Here is a 20,199-nt window from a genome sequence, read left to right as displayed (position 1 = left end):
AGCCCCATTTCCTACAAGTTCAAAAAAATGACAAGATTAACAAAAAAGCACATTCAGTGAGGTTTGGATTGGGCTAATTACAGGTGAATTCAGTCTACTTAAGTTTGGCCCAGATGACACTCAGTTTACTGGGAAATAGAACCTGAAGGATCAGCCTCATTATCTATTACACAAAGAAAGGGCATGGATCGCCTTGTAATAAAATAATGAAATATAGTTATACTTCTGTCTCTACAGTTTTACAACAAAATGATCTAGAATAATCTAAAAAAAAGCATGTTTTCCAGGGGTAGACTGTAACCCCAGATTAACAGGTAACACAATTATTAGAAGGCTACCCAGAAATAATCAGTAATGAGAGCTAACATACAAAGACTTTTAAAATTAATATTTTAACTATGTTTTAAAAACTTATAGGAAAATATTTAAATAAACAGGAATATCATGTAAAGAAATGAGAGCTAAAGTAAAATGAGGTGCAGAGTCTATAATTAAATAAGACAACATATGTTTTTAAAAAGTGTATTGGATGAACTTAAGAACAACTTGAAAACTAAAGAAGAAAGGATCAATGAATGTGGAAAGTCAATAGCAGTTATCAAAACTACAGTAGGAAGAGATATGTATTTTAAAATAAATCAACAGAGTATCAATTGCTTGTGGGATAACAGCAAGCAGCCTAACACACAAGCATTTGAGGTCTTATAATTAGATGTGAGAGTATAAAACAAAACTTTTTAAAGATTATTTTTTCCTCCAACTTAGAAAAAAATAATCAGCCCAGGGGTTCAAGAACTGACACATAATATTCAGGTTGAATACCCATCATAACCAAAATGTTGAAAACCAAGAGTAAAGGAAAACTACTAAAACAAAACAAAACAAACAAAAGAAAACGCTAGTCAGATTTAAATTAATTAATTATATAATTAAATTATATACAGGTGAACAACAGTAAGCAATTAAAGTAACTTTTTCTCAGAAACAAGGCAAGGCAGGAAACAATGAAAGGACATCTTAAAATGCTGAAAGAAAAAAGTCAACTTAATTTTTTTAATACAATGAAAATATATTTCACAATGAAAACAAAGTTATTTTAGATAAATAAAACCCAAGTGAATTTGTACCTAGTAGGCTTGGACTATATGAATTGCTATAAGAAATTCTTCAGGCTAAAACAAAAAAGTAACAGACACTACAATAGTAGCACAATGGATAGCTTAGGGATCAATGATATTCATTGTAAGGTTTTATTACATTTAGTTAAAGTAGACTTACTTTACACAGTAGACTGTGATAAGTTCAAAAGTAATTTTTAATGTCTATGCTGAACACTAAACATTTACAGATACAGCTTAAAAGGCAGTAAAGGGAATAAAATAAATTATTTTTATTTTAAAAACGTGAAAAAGAAATAACAAAAGGGAAAAAAGAAAGAATGCACAGATAGGAGAAATACAAATCAGTTAGGAAGATGGCTGACTTAAGCTCAACAGCATTAATAATTTCATTAAATAAAAATGATATAACCTTATTCATATCCAGGGGTCTCTAGGGGAGCAGCTCCTCCTGCTGTCATAGCTGTCACCCTACTGCCGCCGCTCCCGCAAGGCTTCTCTGTTGCCGAAGGCACCTCCCGTGACTCATTGCAACCAAGTCTCTCCATTTTTTTCTGCACCAACTGAAATCATTGATGCCATGTCTGGCCATTCCAGTGACTGAGACCACAGCTGGGATCGAGGGTTTGGTGTGCCTCTATTTGGAGGATGTAGAGCAGAGCCTCTCAGGAAAGAAGTTTGGAAACCATGGGGAGAAATTAGTTAAAAAGAAGTGGAATCTTGATGAGTTGCCCAAATTTGACAAGGATTTTTATCAAAAACACCCTGATTTGGCCAGATGCACAGCTCAAGAGGTGGAGACATACAGAAGCAGCAAGGAAATTATAGTTAAATGTCACAACTGCCCAAAGACAGTTCTGAATTTCTATGAAGAAAACTTCCTTGAAAATACCATGGACTCGATTGAAAGACAGAACTTCACTGAACCTGTTGCTATTCAAGCTCAGGGATGGCTAGTTGGTCTAAATGGATTAGATATGGTCGGAGTAGCACAGACCAGATCTGGGAAAACATTGTCTTATTTGCTGCCTGCCCTTGTCCACATCAATCATCAGCCATTCCTGGAGACAGGTGATGGGCCTATTTTCTTGGTGCTGGAACCGACTTGGGAATTGGCCCAATAAGTGCAGTAAGTAGCTGCTGAATGCTACAGAGCATGTCATTTGAAGTCTACTTGCATCTATGGTGGTGCTCACAAAGGACCACAAGTATGTGATTTGAAGAGAGCTGTAGAAATTTTTGTTGCAACACCTACAAGACTGACTGACTTTTTAGAGTGTGGGAGAACAAATAGGAGAAGAACCATCTACTTTGTCCTTGATGAAGCAGATAGAATGCTTGATATGGGCTTCAAACCCCAAATAAGAAAGATTGTAAATCAGATAAGACCTGATAGGCAAATCCTAATTTGGAGTGCAACTTGGCCAAAATAAGAGATGATTTGCTGAAGATTTCCTGAAGGACTATAGACATACAAACATTGGTGCACTAGAACTGAGTTCAAATCACTACATTCTTGAGATTGTGGATGTGTGACATTATGTAGAAAAGGATGAAAATGTACTTATCTGAGGGAAGAGAATATAAGTGAGGAGAATGAAACCATTATCTTTGTTGAATCCAAAAGATGTGATGAACTTACCTGAAAAATGAGGAAAGATGGGTGGCCTGCCATGGATATCCAAGGTCACAAGAGTCAACAGGAACATGACTGGGTTCTAAATGAATTCAAACATGGAAAAACTCCTATTCTGATTGCCACAGAGGTGGCCTCCAGTAGGTTAGATGTGGAAAATGTGAAATTTGTCATCAATTATGACTACCCTAACTTTTCAGAGGGTTATATTCATTGAATTGGAAGAACTGCTCACAGTGCCAAAACAGGTACAGCATACACTTTCTTTACACTTAATAATATAAAGTAGATGAGCAACCTTATCTCTGTGCTTTGTGAAGCTAATCAAGCAATTAATCCCAAGTTGCTTCAGTTGTTTGAAGATAGAGGTTCAGGTCATATCAGGGTTAGAGAAAACATGAAGGATGAACATTGGGATAGATACTCTGTGGACAAAAGGGGAGGACTTAATACCTTTAGAGACATGGAAAATTATGACAGACATTACTCTAGACTGCTTAAGATAGATTTTGGGACAAAAACCCAGAATGGTGTTTACAGTGCTAACAATTACACCAATGGGAGCTTTGGAAGTGATTTTGTGTCTGCTGGTATACAAACCTGTTTTAAGACTGGTAACCCAATATGGACTTACCAGAATGGTTATGATAGCACTCAGCAATATGGAAGTAATGTTCTAAATATGCACAATGGTATGAATGGTATGAACCAACAGGCATATGCATATCCTGCTACTGCAGCTGCACCTATGATTGGTTATCCAACGCCAACAGAATATTCTCAATAAGACTTTAGAAGTTTATGTGAATCTCTATTTTTCATAATTGATCTTTATATTGTGTGTTATCAGAAAAGATAACTATTTAAGAAACATGGGAAATGAAGAAATGACTGCAGGACAGCAGTAGTTATGGTGTACTTTTTTACAATTTAGGTTGGATATTTCTCTACATTCCTGAAACAACTTTTAGGGTATTTTTTTTCTTTTCACTAGAAGATGCAGGAAATGCTTTCCCAAAGTAAATATGCAGTGATTTGAAATACAATGAATGAAGGCAATGCATGGTCTTTCAATAAAATATATTTGAAAACTGAAAAAAAAAAAAAACCTAATCAATCTTGTTAAAAGACAGAGACTGTCTGACTGGATGTAAGCCACTGGCGTAGTCAGATGAAATGGGGTATGCTTTTTAAATATAAATGGACAAGTAAGTTAAAAGTAGAAATATTAAAAAGAATAAACCATAGAAATAATATTCATGATAATATTACTATATTAGTGTTAGACACAGACAACTTCAATTAATTGATTTACCAGAGAAAAAGAAATTTCATAATAATCAAAGGGCTATTTTATTAAGACACAGGAATTATAAATGTGCATGTACCTTATAGTAACAGAAATTCTAAGTACATGAAGCAAAATTTAACATGTTTTAAAGAAGAAAAAACATAACTACAATTATATTTGGAAATTTTAACATCTTTCCAATAATTAAAAGAATAAACAAAAATATTAGTAAAAATGTAAGAAATTTGAAGGACACTGATCACCAACATGAACTACTAGGTAGACACTTTGAGAACCTAAAAACAACAAAATCAAAATACACATTTTTTTAGTCCAAATGTAGTGTTCATAAAGATAGATAATGTATTCCACCATAAATACTCAAAATGGCAAAGAACTGAAATTAAAGTATGTTTTATGACCACAATTAAATTAGTTTCAAATAAGTAATACTAAGATATTATTTTTTTAAATGTTACTTAAAGAACATTTTTTAAAGTTATCCTAAAAAATCCCCAAATGTTTGGAAAAGAGATAACGTGTTTTTACATAACTACTATTCCAAAGAAATTACAAGGGAATTTAGAAAGTATTTCAAATTAAATCATAAATTAAATATATATATATATATATAACTTTTGTGGAATGCTGCTAAGGAATTCCTTACAGAGAAATATATATAACAAAAAAACACATTTTAAAATCATGGATATAACTTTTTATCCAAAGAATTTAGAAAATCAAGAACAAATTAGACTTCCAGCCAAAATGGAGGACTAGAAACACATGCTCTGTCTCCCTTCACAACTAAAAAGTCATACAACTACCTCAAAACTAGAGACAACCAGAAGTTCCAGAAAATCGAGCCATATGGAAATGCAACAAACAAAGCTATAAAGAAGAAATACTCATCCAAACAGGTAAGAAGAGCAGAGCCAGTGTGGAAAGAATGTGGTGTGGTGGTGGCTGCAGCAGCTGCAGAAATATGCTGGCAGAAAGTGCAGTTAAACATTTTAAAAAGTCAAGAGGAACACCTGGTGAGCATTCCCAGCACTAGATCAGATCACACAGCTCAGGGTTCCAGCACTGGAGACAATAAAGCCTCATTGCTTCTGACTGAGAAAACCAATGGGAGTTGGGTGGAGGAAGAAAATGCCAGTCTCTCAGGAGAGTCCATTTGTTTAAAGGGCCCCCACAGTCCTAAAACATCTGCAAATCCACTCACTCTGAGAGCAATGGCCAGGGCAACAGCTAGAGAGGCACCAGTCCCATATAGAAGTGGGAGAAGTGCCTGGAAAAGGGGCAAGTGCTGAGCAAGTGGCATTGTTGCCTCTCTGACCCCTCCCCCACATACACCACCACAATGAGGTGAAATGGGTCGCCCTCTACTGATGAATACCTACGGCTCTGCCCTTAAAATGTAACAGGAGTGACAGCCCTACGTAAGACACAGAGGCAAACAAACACAGGAACCTGTCAAGATGAGGAGACAGAGAAGTATGGCCCAAAAGGGAAAATGGATCAAGGTTCCAGTGGGAGAACTAAGCCAACCTAACAGATGAGGAGATAGCCAACCTAACAGACACAGAATTTGAGACACTGATGATAAAGATGCTCACAGGCTTGACAGATATGCTTAAGTACAGCAATCACATAAGGAAAGAAGTGAAGGCTATGCTAACTGAAATGACGGAAAATCCCCATAAAACCAATGCTGAAGGGAAGAAAACCTGGATTCAAATCAATGATTTGGAACATAAGGAATCAAAAAACAGTCAACTAGTACAGAATGAGGAAACAAAAATTGAAAAAAATGAGGAGAGGCTTAGGAACCTCTGGGACAACTTTAAATGTGTCAATATATAAACAATAGGAATGCCATAAGGAGAAGAAAAGCAAGAAATTCAAAGTTTATGTAAAAAAATAATGGAGGAAAAGTCCCCAAATTTAGTGAAAGAAATAGACATAAAAGCCCAGGAAGGACAGAGAGTCCCAAACAAGCTAGACCCACGGAGGACCACATGAAAATACATTGTAATTAAAATGTCAAAGTTTCAAGACAAAGAGAGAATCTTAAAAGCAGCAAGAGAAAAGCAGAGAGTTACCTACAAAGGGGTGCCTATAAAACTATCAGCTGATTTCTCAAAAGAAACTTTGCAAGCAAGAAGAGACTGGCAAAAAGTATTCAAAGTGATGAAAAGCAAGGACCTACAACCAAGACTACTCTATACATCAAAGCTATCATTTAGAATGGAAGGACAGATGAAGTGCTTCCCAGACAAGCTAAAGTTAAAAGAGTTCATTATCACCAAGCTATTATTGTATGAAGTGTTAAAGGGACTTATTTAAGAAAAATAAGATCAAAACTATGAACACTAAAATGACAAGAAACTCACAACTATTAACAACTGAATCTAAAAAAGAAAAACAAAGTTCAACTAAGCAAACCAGGATAGGAAAAGAATCATAGGTATAGGGTTCATTTAGAGGGGTATCAGCTGGGAGGATGGAGGGGGAGAAATGGGGAAATGTTGCACTGATTAAGAAGCATAATTAGCTGGTACAAAATATACAGGGGGAAATTAAAAATAATATAGGAAAAGGCAAAGCCAAAGAACTTATATACAAGACCAATGGACATGAAATAAAGGGGGTTGGAATTGCTAGCGGGAAGGGGGGTGCTGGGAAGCTGAAAGTGAACAGAAAAGAAATTGAGACTATTGTAACAACATAATCAATAAAATATTCCTAAAAAATAAAGGATGTGGAAAGTGGTTGTGATCTTGACAAACAATTGGGAGAGGGGTCCCCATACTTATGTAAATGTGCTTAAACTGGGCAGGAAAAGCTAAAGTTGATACCAAGCATTATCTTCCTCTATTTGTCACTCCGAACTCCCCCCTCCCCCAACACACACACATAGTTTTTTTTCTGTAGAGGCCTAATGTGTACGACGGTAAGGTAGTTAGGAATTCTTCAACACCAAGTCAGTCTGAGAGTGCTTTAACATCATGGCATACAGAAAACCTGGCTTACTCATGCATCTAACTAAGCTATAGTGACTGCTATGTAAGTCCCAGAAATACGAGATATGGTGGCCTGGTATAAAATACCAGTAAATAGGAAGTGGTTTTTCAAAATGGTGTAAGATATTCATGTAATATGTATAAATGATTGGTTATGTGTCAGCAGGTATAAGCTGTGGAGTCTATTATTCAAAGCAAGAGATCCCAAGGAGAGGCAATTGAAGCGTTAGTGTCTCAGAATAGTAATGCTAATTTATCTATTTTCTGTTAGTCTTTCACTCTTTTTCTACTTATGTTGACTTTGAAATAAATGTTTCAATATCCTGACTTTCTACTCAGTAATGAAGGTAGGAAGCTGTTACCTGGAGAAGTTAACAGAGTGATATCTCCTAGACACTGGTATGCAGGAAGTTCTGTGATGTACAGGTAGCCTCCCAAGCACCCTCTTGAGCTGTTTTGTTTTGTTTTTCCAACATAGTTTTCTACAAAAGACTGTTGGACCCATCTTTTGGTGTTAAGCTCTGTATTGTAAACAGGATGGTTTAACATTAAGAGATATTTTATTGAGCTTTATTCCAGAGAAATACTCCAAACAAATTTGATCAAGTTTTATTGGAGATAAAGATAAATTTCTGGGCTCTCAAACTTCAGACTCTCTAAACAAATATTAACTGTTTCTAATCCTATGCATTTGAGGAATACTGTGGAAAGAAGGCAAACACTTGTATGTGGGAATCAGGAACTCCACCCACAGCTGAGCATATGTATATGCAGATCCATTTGTTAACATAGCCCCCTACTAAAGCATGTCTGAAACTTGGCAGACAATGTTTATTTGCAATACATGTAGGAGAAAGGGAAACACCGAGGGCAAAATCTATGTGTAACCACTTTCTTCGGCCCACTCCAGAGTGTTCCATTATTTTGAACAATGAATGAAAACTTTTCCATTGTGTTATAAAATATTAACAAACTTATAGTAATTGATTTTTTCTAATAGACATCCTCTAAGAAACATCAAGCTGTTGTAAGAGGATATGAGATGTGTAGAAGGGAGGAAAATTGTCAACATGAATATATTTTCTGATGGTGATCAAGTTTTTTCTCTGGTGCAACTGAGCCATGTTTCTCAGCCCTACATGTTTCTTTCTGCAGGGAGTAGGGGAAACATACATTACAGAAAGAATATTACATTTTTGGTGTGTTTTTTTGTTCCTTTAGAATAAGATGTATTCTTAATTGCTATATAGCTTTTATGCATCTATTTCTCTCCCTTTCTCTTGCATTTTTCCAGATTTGTGATGTCTCTTCTGATCAGTTAATGATAGTTAAACAGTAAGTCCTCCCTCACTCAATATAGTCACTATATGGAACTGCAGCAAAATGACATATAACAAAACCAATTTCACTATAGACTAATTGATATACATAAGAGTTAAATTCTTACAGCATCTCATAAATGTTATGATGAATGAATGTTGACTGAAATTACCTTATTGGAGGATCTACTGACTATATAATCATGGTAAAAGTGTGTGATGATGTTATTAAGTGGGATTAATCAGGAATATCAGGATCTGAAGTGGAGTGAGAACAGAAAGGGTATGGGGAATAGCCAGATTCCAGTTCCTCTGTGGTATGAGTGACCAGACTTCCATGTACCTGAAGGAGGACTCTTTGTCTCCTAACCTGTTCTATTTCCACATCGGGCATATGGCCCTGTCTATTGTCTATACTAATATGTAGTTCTTTGTGTTGTAGCTGTTAGTGGTTTCTAAGTCTGAAGATTCGGACGTTCATTTAGGGAACAAGATTTCATGTGAAATTCTCATGATAAATGTGAATATGCATTTCATTGAACTTTAAAATTTTGTAGCTAACATGTGAACAAAGTACTCTAATAAATGTGAGGTAGACTAGATATTTGGGAAATATGTTTAAGGTAAGGTGAATTTTTTAAAGTTTCCTAAGGAATGGAAATAAAAATTTAGAGAAATAATTTTAAGAATAGGTCTATGTATTTAAAAATTGATTATTATAGAAGAAAACATAAAAAAATTCTGAGGTCTAAAGAGTTATAGTTTTGTAACATTTTTTAAAATCTCTGGGCCTTAGGTTTGCAATCTTAAAAATGGAGTGAATATTATTTCCTTCATAAAATTACTTTGCAGATTGAGTGTGATGATGCTTGAAAACTGCTTAGAGTGCCTGGAACTCAGCATGAGCTCAGTAGGTGTAGCTATAGTCATTTTTTATTATATTTAATAAAGAGAACAGAGACCCTAGGGAGATTATGGAGAAGTTCCTCATGAGTTATTGAAATATAAAACTCATAAACTATTTCCAAGAATAAGATGTTCTTCACTGAAAATTAAGTTCTCTTGTCAGAAAGAAAATATTTAAAAAATTGCAATGTGCAATATTTAGTCCACATAATTCTTAAAATAATGTTAGGGAAAAAAATGCAATAATCACTGTGTTAAAGTTGGGCCAATTAGGCAAGGAGAAATTGTGGTTGGTGTATCTGAAGCCTGTGGCAAAGAATATAACTTTCTTACAATATATGAAATGCAAATTACCTCATATGGTGGTAATATTGAACTGATTCTCATCCCCAAGATCCCAACACACATATAAACATAGTGAGAAGAAGAGAGAGTGACAAAACTCAAGTCAAGTTGCATTTGTACAGTCACCAACATGAGACTACTGGACTGGATGCTTTGGGATGTATCAAAGGAGGGTGTTTTTCTTCTTGTATTAGCCAGTCATTCACTACTCTGGCCCTGCAGTTATCTTCATCAGTGTGACTGTACTTCTATATGTTCTTTATATTTCTCTTAGTTCTTTATCTTTCTCCCTCTCTTTTCTCCTCTAATAATTGATTTTTATTTATTTGCTTTTTAAGGTAATTTTATAGTTTCAGTTTAACTTGATATGGCACTTTTTTATGATGAAAGTTAAGTTATGAGAGGCAATAAGTTAAGAAGAATTCAGTAAAATCTCTGGGATGACTGTGGAGAGAAATAGACATGTTGGTGACTAAAGAATGCTACAGCTCTAAGAAAAGTCACCTCCTGGTCTTTGACATGAAATGTGCATGGAAGGACCAAGGCTGATCTGGATGAGCTCTGACACAGGGGTGTTGTGGAGCAAGTGCGAGAACCAAACAGTTGGAGACAACCGAATTAGAATTTAAAGAGCCTTTATTACCTGGCCAGCGACTGCCCACCCGTCCACAAGCCGGACTTAGGTGGACAGCCCAGACCTCAGGGATTGGAGGGTTTATAAAGCATTTCAGGTGCAGGAACTTGGACAGAAATACAGCTTGTATAGACAAAAAATTCCCACTATTCCCCAGGTCATTGCTCAAAGTCACTGCTCAAAGGAATAACAGTTAGGTTGAGTTCCTTGTTCTGCTTGGTTGAAGCATGTAACTGCGGGGGTCTGGTTCCCAGGACCCAAGTTCAGCTGATTACCCTACTGGCTGGGCATCTAAGAAATACCCTTTAACATTACCCCCGGTTGTGAATGGGTGGGCAGTCGCTGGCCAGCTAATAAAGGCTCTTTAAATTCTAATTCGGTTGTCTCCGACTGTTTGGTTCTCGCACTTGCTCCACAACATTCAGAGGCTCCAGTGAGATACCAAGCCTTGGCTGGGCACGGGTTGTGAGATGGGCCCGCTGCCAGACCCATCTCAGGGGGAGATCTCTGAGAGACGTTCCTCAGCCCCGAGTGGGACACTGGAGGACGGGTGCCCTCCCTATCCTGATTGACTACATAGAGCCGTTCGGATTCTTACCGTAAGGACTTGGATTCTGAGGGAAAGGAATCCTTGGGTTGGAACAGGGGTGCGCCAGGGGGTCTCAAGGGAGGGCCGGATGCGGCATTACCTCCGAGACCCGGTCCCGGACCACGACGGTGTCCGGCGACCACAGGTTTGTCTGTCTTAAGGGTCATCTTGTCTGTTCCATATAACATGGGTCAAGCTGCACCAAAACCCCACTGGCTCCTTTGTTAGAATCTATCTTCTTCACCCACCATGATGCCTCTCTAAAGCAGTGCCGCATTCGGTGAGCCCCCGGGCTTCGTGCGGTCCCATGTGTCTAGCTGATGTGTGGCAGGACAGTGGCCACGAGCTCAAGTTCGGAGCAATTCCCTGCACCTTCAGCGGACACTTGGGAGCTGCTGGAAGCCCTGACAGCCCAGTCTCAGAGGCCTAGGCGCGGTTTGGATAGAATTGTTTAACCTCTGCGTGAATGTGTGATTGAACATTATTTCCTCCTTTTGTGTGACTCCATGGACTTCAGTCTATGGAGTCTGAGTGGGCTTTAGTCTTGCAAGAGGAAAGGCCCAGCGGGCATTTGTTTGGCCTCCTTTGGGAGCTCCCAGCCCATGTTTGTCTGTGCTGTAAGGGGGACATAGCTCCCATGCCTTGTGTTCCCACCCCTGATTGTAATCCAGATTAAGTGCATGTTTGTAGCAATCACCTTAGCCAACATAAGGGAACATGAAAACCAAGGCTGTCAATATAGGCAGTGCATTTCATTGTCACAGAAAAGCCTAGGACCCTATTTACTGTCTCCCGCCACCTCGTAGCCCTGGCCAGCCAGCGACCAACCGGGCAGAGGCACTGGGAACAGACAGTACAGAGTGATCAGGCCCCTTAAAGTTCCCCCAGAGAAATTGCTTGCAGCATTTCTTTCCACCCTAGGTAACTTCCAGCAATTCAATTTGCATCTGAATACTCCCTGCTGGAGCCGCAAGGAGGGGCAATGTTAAATTTGCTAGCCAGGTGGCCATCTAATCCCCTTGCTACAGGTTACAGAAACAACAGAATGTCTGTCTCTCCAACAGGGAAAGAGAAAAAAAAAGTGGCACTTTTAAAACTCAGGCCACTTTTCTTCAAACTGGTGCAAGCTGCTTGGGTGCCAATCAACAACACCTCTAAAGCTGTAACTAAAGGGCCCTCAATCTCCTTGCTGCTTCAGCAGGGGGGGGGATATGCATATATCTTAAGGAAAAGTGTTGTTACACATGAATAAAACTAATGTCCATTCTAAACATCCTTTTCAATAGGAAAGGAAAAGAAATAATCAGGTAGGCTGCTATAAAAATATAAAAAAGCAAACACCCTCCCTGTCAGGAATTGTCCCGGCATAACAAAAGTTTCCCAGTATAGACCCTGAATAGAATAACAGGCCAGAGAATAGGGCTCAAATAAGAAACCTTAAAAGCCTCATCATCAGGGGAATCAAGGAATCCGTTCCCCAAGCACAGAATGTCTCTAAGGCATTCAAAATACAGCTCCATCAGCATTCCTACAGAAGCTGGGGGACTGAATAAGAAAGTATTCTGGTCTAAATCCAAAGAATGCTATAGGACAGGGACTCTTAAAAGTCACCGTTGTAACAGAAACTGGCCAAATATTTGTAAGAAGTTGCAAAAGGTAAATAAATAGGCCAAAAAGAACAATTGAAAAGCTCCTCAGGGAAGCTCAAAAGTGTAAGTTAAAAAAGAAGCAGGAACTTCAAAAAGCTGCAAAATATCTCTGCAAATCTAGAAACTTTTAGCTGCCAAATACTAAGTTTATGTATAGTACTTCACTGTATAGAAAAGAACAAATATTAAAAGCATGTTATAGTTAAATCTAAAACAGTAAAGGGTATTTAAAAATTTATAAATGTTGCAAAAGGTCTATGAAAAGTCATAATAATAAAAAGAAAAGTTATGAAAGTTTTAAACCTGGGAAAAGGAAACCTCAGCAGCTTGTGTTCTGATTTTATAAAAACATACCTTCATCTGTTTTATTGTGGAATTCTCTGTATCTGTTTTTAACCAATACGACCTAGAAAAGGTTGTCTGTAAACCAGTTGGCAAAAATTCCTTTTGCCACACAGGACCCAGGGAGGGTCATTCAGGGCTGCTAAGTGCTCCAGCCTGGGCAAGTGAACATGTCTCTGCCAAGGGCATGTCTCTCTAAGAGGCCAGTAGACATACTGGAAAGAGAGGGCCTAGCTGCCTTTGTTTTGAATTATTGCTCTGTTTATGCTCTGAAAGGAAAAATAGAGGTTTCCCAGGGAAATTTAAAACTTCACATGAAAAAAAGGGAACCAGAAAAAAATGGAAACCATAAAGATAAAGGTTTGTGAAAACTATATACAAAGTTTGTTAAAAGTTTGTAAAAGTTCTAAAAAATTGTATAGTTTTAATAACAAAAAGTATAATAAATAAAAGCACAGTTTTAAAAGACAAGGATTTTCCTTCACGCTTTTATATTTTTCTCCTTACCTAAACTCTCCAGTATTTAGCATTCTAAAGAAGTAAAAATGACATGTTTCCTTTGCATAAAACAAATAAGACCAGTTGCTGATAGTGGTCTTGTCAGCAGAGGCTTTGACTAGGATGTCATGCCTGAAGAAGGCATGCTTAGGCTCTGGTTGTTACCAGGAAGCCCTAAGGAACTAAATTTGACTTTTAAAGCTAAGAAAAGCCAAGAAAGAAAAAGTCTGGCACCTTGGTTAGTTGTGTGGTTCATGGCAATCTTTCCAGGGAAGGAACGAAGGTTGCTTTCCTAAAAAATGCCTAGAAGAAACATTAAGGCACAATGAAAAATCCAAAGAACTTGGAAAAGAAGATGTTTACAGGCAAGGCTAAATAGCAGGTACATGGCTCAGCTTCCGTGTCCTGATGGGCAAACTAAAGGTCAACATAAAAGTTCCTTAAGTAAATGCCAACAAAGTAAACTTAAAAATTATATGTAATCAATCACTGGTCTTGTTGTGTTTATGCAAATAAACAGGCTAAATTAAAACTGGAATTACTGCAGTCCCTTTACTAACAAGAAGGATAACCTTAAGGAGAAAAATCATAACTCAAGGAAATTCACAGTGCTTAGTAACAAATTATAAACTAGTACAGCTAACTGTCTATAAAGTTTGTTTTCATTTAAAAATGAAACCAGGTCTGTGACATTATCAGAAATGCTTAATTTACAGGCAAAAAAAAATGTCAAGTGCCTTACAACTAAATGTCTTTCCAGTAAGACAACATCTTAAATTTAAAGACTGGTTTGTGAATTGTATTGTATAAATTAACATGTGTGTTCTTTCTGTTTTCATAGGGCATAAACCTATAATCTCATTACCTGAGTAATTGTACGTATGGGCCTCACTAAAGAGGCCCTTCTGCATTGCCACCTCCTAAGACTCAACAGTTTGGCTGAACTAAGTGGTTGGGTTAATAAAGTATGGGGTAGTCTATAGGCTTCATTTTGAAACTGATTTCTCTCTTTTCTATCCTAATAGCTTGGACAAAAAGGGCCCAAAGGTCTGAGAGGGGGGAAATCCTAAAATATACCTCTCAGCCCAAACTAGGTATAGTGGGTAAAAGGGTTTTGGGCAGGTGTGACATGCCCTGCACACCTTCCTCCAGAAAAGCCATTTGTTTTCCTAATGTGGGACATTGAAAAATTAATCCCTGCCTTTTGTCATATAAGTAGTTGTGGGTTAAATTATGTCTTTTAACCCTGTTGCCAAATCTGTTGCCTCCAGAACATGACAAGAATGCCAGCTTGTCCAATAGTGCCAGCCCTTGGAAATCGAGCATGCTGCTGCCTGAGAACAGCTAACTGGCTAACTGACCTGGACTCTGCAAAATCCTTTCCCATGTGGGAAGGCCACCCTCCCCTCCACCCCCACTCTTATTCAAAATTCCTAGACCCAAGGGTAGGTAGGACGACGACCATGTTCAGCTTGAAGCAGCTAGAAAAGCACGAGACCTTCGCCCATTGTCCTCTATAAAATAAAGGGTCTTAAGTCTAAGAAGGGGAATTATACAGGGGCTTCATTCCATAAGGGCCTAGAAGAATTTTGGTCCTACGGTCACAATACCGCCCTTTAAACACCCAGGATTCAAGGATTTGAATTCCCAAATAAAACCAGTGGGGAATGTTAAAGGGTATTTCTTAGATGTCCAGCCAGTAGGGTAATCAGTTGAACCTGGGTCCTGGGAACCAGACCCCCGCAGTTACATGCTTCAACCAAGCAGAACAAGGAACTCAACCTAACTGTTATTCCTTTGAGCAGTGACCTATTCCTTTGAGCAATGGCCTGGGGAATAGTGGGAATTTTTTGTCTATACAAGCTGTATTTCTGTCCAAATTTCTGCACCTGAAATGCTTTATAAACCCCCCAATCCCTGAGGTTGGGGCTGTCCACCTAAGTCTGGCTTGTGGACGGGTGGGCAGTCGCTGGCCAGCTAATAAAGGCTCTTTAAATTCTAATTCGGTTGTCTCGGACCGTTTGGTTCTCGCACTTGCTCCACAACAAGGGGCAAATAGGTTAAGACAGCCAGCATGTTCTTGTAGGTTGTGTCAGAGAAGGAGTAGATAGAACACAACCTGTGGTAAAAATATTTTCTCAATTGGAAACTCCCTATCAGGTTGTTTCTTAGTTGAAATTTTAGAATCTACTATGAATAAAACCCCAAATACTATCTGTCAAGACTAAATTAAAAAGAAAGAAAACTATCATGACTAAATCTGTTAACTAAAAATTATCCTTAGATTTCTGTTGAGATATATTTTTGCACCAAGGGGCAAATGTTTTTATTTTAAATGTTCATAAAACAAAGAGTATCACTACTGAATCTGTAGCTATAAAATATCTTGCTTTTTTATTTTGAATTGGGTATATTACTATCTTTTTGCTTGTGAAAATTCCACTCAACTAGCTTCAGGCATAAGTTGAGGTTATGTGGGATGCCTGCTTGTAGGTTTAATTGAAAGAAAATTCCACGAAGTAGGAAGAAGTACAGAAATTCATTGACAGATAAATGGCAAGTTTGATGTCCCGTAACAGCTGTGAAAAGTTCATGTCCTCGCTCCCTCATTTTTCTTTCCAACTTTTCTATAATATTATTTCATATACAAGTTAGAAATCCAGGTTTGTTATAGTAAAAGTGAACTTGTAGGTTCTTGAATTCTAGTATTTCTAAATAATCATACAAATAATAATAATTACTGATCCGACTGGAAATATGGGGGATGTATTTGAGACCAGCTGAAATATAAGAGAAATAAGTAATCCCTGGGAACATGTTTAGTAGGTCTTGATAAGGAGTGAAGTGCAGCTAAGACTGCTGCTCCATCTGTTATGTGAGAGTTGAACTATTACAACCATTGTCCCAGACATAACTGACATGGCAGTCTTCCAGAACATGATTGAGCAATAGTACTTAAAAAACGGGAGGGAAACCCCCATTATTATTAGAATCATGAAACTTAGCAGACATCTTCTCCACAAAGAAAATTAAACCAAAGTGGTACTTGGGATACCTGGAATAATTCAGAACAGAAAAGCCATTAGTTAAAGTATTGGAACTGATGTTTTTAAATGTCTTATGAGTGTCACGAGGCAAAGGTGTCTGAGTTTGGAAATCATTCTGCTGTCAAATGTTAATAAAATACAAGGCATATAAGGTGGAGAGAAGATGCTGAACTAATAATCATTCAAGTCTCATTAAAACAAAACAATAAAAGGAGTATGTTCATGCAGGCAAACATCCAGAAACTTTTCATCCATTTTCTGGGTTACACTGAAGGGATGGTGGATAGAGAAAACACATTACTGAAGAAGACTCCAATGAAGTGTATCAAGATAAAATCAAAAGCCAGCGATAATAGTACTAAGCATTAGCAGTATCAAAAAGGGTACGGAACAAAGAAGGCTGAGTCTGGGCTTTGTAGGGGAGCAAATTAGCATCAGAAAATATTTCATGCAACTTTCTTATCCTCTGAAATTGATATTTGGGACTTCAGACTGATGACAGAGAAGGTTCCAAGACTCTCCACATTCTAAAGAAAGCCCAAAACAATTGGGATCTGATGTCTTCTTAGGACCTAGTCAATCATAGTCAAATTAGCCCTGTTACTCAAACTGTTCATTGCCTTCTCTCTATTCCATTTACAGAAAACCACTACAGAAAATGTAGATATTTCAAAGAACTCTTTAGTCCTATGTAAGAGCCTAGAAAGGAGTGACATGGCCTGTGCTGCCCTTTGCTATTAAAGAGGAAGTGCATGCCCTCCACCCACTAGCTCTGTGAATGTGGTTCTGAGTGAATCACCTGTAAAGATGAGGGATGTCTGAGAGAGAAGCAGAAGTGTTCTTATAAAGTGATTTGCTGATCTGTCTTCTGTGCCTTTTTGAAAAGAGTGATAAGGTAATTGGGAAAAAAGGGCAAGGTGGAGAAAGGGGCTGGGGAGGGGAGAGAGAGCATCCACGTGGCCATCATCCTTCCACTCCTAGTGGTCCTGCAGCGTGCATGAAGTTTTGTGTGTCTACTGGACACTTAGAAGGAGGTGAGCTTGAGGTGCTCTGTAAGTTGCCCCTCCTCCACACCGAGAGGGGTGCTGTGGGAATGGTTCTACCAACAGAGGCTGAGCTGGAGCAGAGAGTGGAAGGAAATTAAGTTCAAACCAGAGCTCCATTATCAGAAAACTCAAGCATGGGGAGCAAGATGGTGGTGGGGGGGGAAGGTCTAGCAAAGTCCCTCATGGAACTCAACATGTATCTGATCCACATTTGCAGCAAAGAGAGCATCGATCTATAGTCAGTATTTAATGAATGACAACAACTAAAAGGGGGCTCTAGAAGCAGACTGAGTTTCTTTGGCAAAAGTCAGGGGGAAAGGAAGGGTTAAACATTAAGTACCTATAATATGAAGAGTTAAATAAGCCTAAAGAAGTTATAACTAAAAGTGACTAGAAGTAAGGGAATCTATCCATATGTAGTTAATGTTATTAGCAGTTCTTAAATAAGCAAGGATTTTTATTACGGAAAGTGCCAGCGAGAGAAAATGGGGTAAATACCTGGAAAGTCTGGAAGAGGTGGGCGTCAGATTAAAACGCAGTACTGACTCCCAATGAAGGAGAGACAGAGGGAAAGTTGGGTGGAAAAGTCATAATCATCTACACTGTATGGGGAAGTTTGAGCAAGGAGCTTAGGGTGTTGTCAACTAAAGTTGCCTAACAGGAGTCCATGTTTTCTAAGAATGGAGTTGCTTTAGTATCCCTCCTGTACTCAGTCATCTGCTGGTTGCAACCTGTGAGAAAGTGTGGCCTCAGAATAAAGAGAATGGATTTCAGAGCATAGCCCCTGAGGTTCTCAGTGTATTATGTTCCATGTAGCTTAAGGCCCACAAGAAATGTCTTATGGTCATGTTGGTAGTTAAAAGAAAGTACAGGAGAGTTTGAAAAGCATGGGTAAAAGAAGTGTTGGAGAAGAAAGCTTCAACTCCACAAGTTCAGAGTGAGAAGCTTGTAAGAACAGCAGAGGCAACTAATTAAGGTTCTAGGCCATGGTTGACGGAGGTATCCCTGTTGTCATCCTGACCTGGACAAGGGGAAGAGAGAATGCCAGAGCCTTTAAAATGACCTGGAATGATGGAACCATCAATTTTAAGTATTTCTCAAAGAAAAAATGTTGTTGTTATTTATGTATTTACCTTGCCTCATGTATTATTTTATTTTATCTTATTCTTCCTCAAGGTTACTAGTTCTGTAAAAGAGACATTATTTCACCAAATGCATTTTGGATAAAAGTTTTCAAAATTGCTGCTTAAAAAACATTTTAATTGTGGACATTATCATAATTTTTAAAGGCAGATAAAATAGAATAATCCAATATGTTAATCACTATTTTCAACAATTTTAATGTATCTTGTTTTATTATTATTATCATCTAATTTTACTCCCTTTTGAAGTACACATAAGATCTAGCATAATTTTATTATGGTACGCCTTTAGGGGCTTTTCTGAAGTGATCAGTAGTTTTTTTTTAAATCTCTAACTCTATGAAAATTGTGTATTTACAATTTCTGTTTTTTGTTCACTCAGAGAACTTAGAAAGATACTACGTACAGATTGTTGGCAATGCGAAAACCTGAGGTAATTTTAACTAATTAATTAATTCCAAAGATATTTATTAATTGGGTGCTTTATGAAAGGGGTTTTAAATGCTATTGAAGAGCTAAATTGAAGTTGCATAGGTTTGAGTCCAAATCCCATCTTTAACACTTTCTCCCTAAATGTACAAAGCTGTTAGCAACTGACCTTCTATATCTTCATTTGTATAATAAAAGTTACACTATTTACCTATTAAGTTGGTTGTCAGCATTACAGATAATGTGTTTTGCACAATGACTGGCACTGAATATGAAATAATGCTATTATTTGTACTGCCAGGTGGTAAAGTAACAATGTGAGATTCTAAAAATAAAGAAGAGGAACCTCTCAGGAGAAATTGATTAGGTTAAAATAACATTTTTTCCCCTGGAAAAATGGGATGATGCCAGAGCTTATCCCCTAGTACTCTAGGTAGCAATAATCATTTTGTGGTGCTCAGAGATCTCAGCATTTTTCCTCCCCCCAGAACTTCTCAAAATTAGTGCTTTCTACTTAATGTAGCCAACACCCATAGATTATTCAGTCTAACATATTTATGTCGGCAGGATAGCTTAAGTTTCACAGAGATCATGTATTACATAATGTTCAGGAACACCTATCAAATCCAAACTGGCTCTATTGCAGAAATTGACAAGCTGATGCAAAAATTTATATGGAAAGGCAAGGGATGTAGAACAGCCAAACAATAAGAAAAAGCAGAGTTGGAGGACTTACACCTCCAATTTACTGTGGATTAGTGGCATAGAAATAAACTTCACAGTTCAGGTCAATTTATTTTGAACACGGGTGAGAAGATAACCAATTGGAAATGCATAGTCTTTTCAAGAAATGGTGCTGGCATGAATAAATATCCACATGCAGCAAATGTAGTTGGAATCTTAACCCACGCATATAAAAATATTACCTTAAAAATGGGTCAAAAACCTAAATACAAGAGTTAAAGCTATTTATTAACTCTTATAAAAAATATAGTTTATCTTTATCACTTTGGGTTAAGCAGTGATTCCTTAGATATGATACCCTAATGACAAACAACCAAAGAATAAATTGACATGAAAATTTAAGACTTTTGTACTTTAAAGGATACCAATAAAAACAGCTCACTAAATGAGGGAAAATATTTGCATATCATATATCTAGTAATGAACTTACATCCATAA

General features: G+C 37.6%; 1 long non-coding RNA gene and 1 pseudogene across 1 annotated transcript in view; both read left to right on the top strand.

Annotated features, from left to right (window-relative positions):
• Positions 1–1,698: 1,698 nt before the first annotated feature.
• On the top strand, positions 1,699–3,541 carry LOC150012660 (putative ATP-dependent RNA helicase DDX5 pseudogene; annotated as a pseudogene).
• Positions 3,542–18,967: 15,426 nt separating this feature from the next.
• Positions 18,968–20,199, top strand: part of LOC150012659 (uncharacterized) — a 37,025-nt gene continuing 35,793 nt past the window's right edge. The window contains exon 1 of the long non-coding RNA XR_016510767.1: positions 18,968–19,021. This is a non-coding gene — a long non-coding RNA (uncharacterized LOC150012659). The remainder of the gene's footprint in view (positions 19,022–20,199) is intronic.

Source organism: Furipterus horrens, unplaced genomic scaffold, assembly GCF_987537825.1.
Source record: "Furipterus horrens unplaced genomic scaffold, mFurHor1.1.pri manual_scaffold_4, whole genome shotgun sequence".
Lineage (NCBI taxonomy): Eukaryota > Metazoa > Chordata > Mammalia > Chiroptera > Furipteridae > Furipterus > Furipterus horrens.
This window is presented reverse-complemented; position numbering and strand designations above follow the sequence as displayed.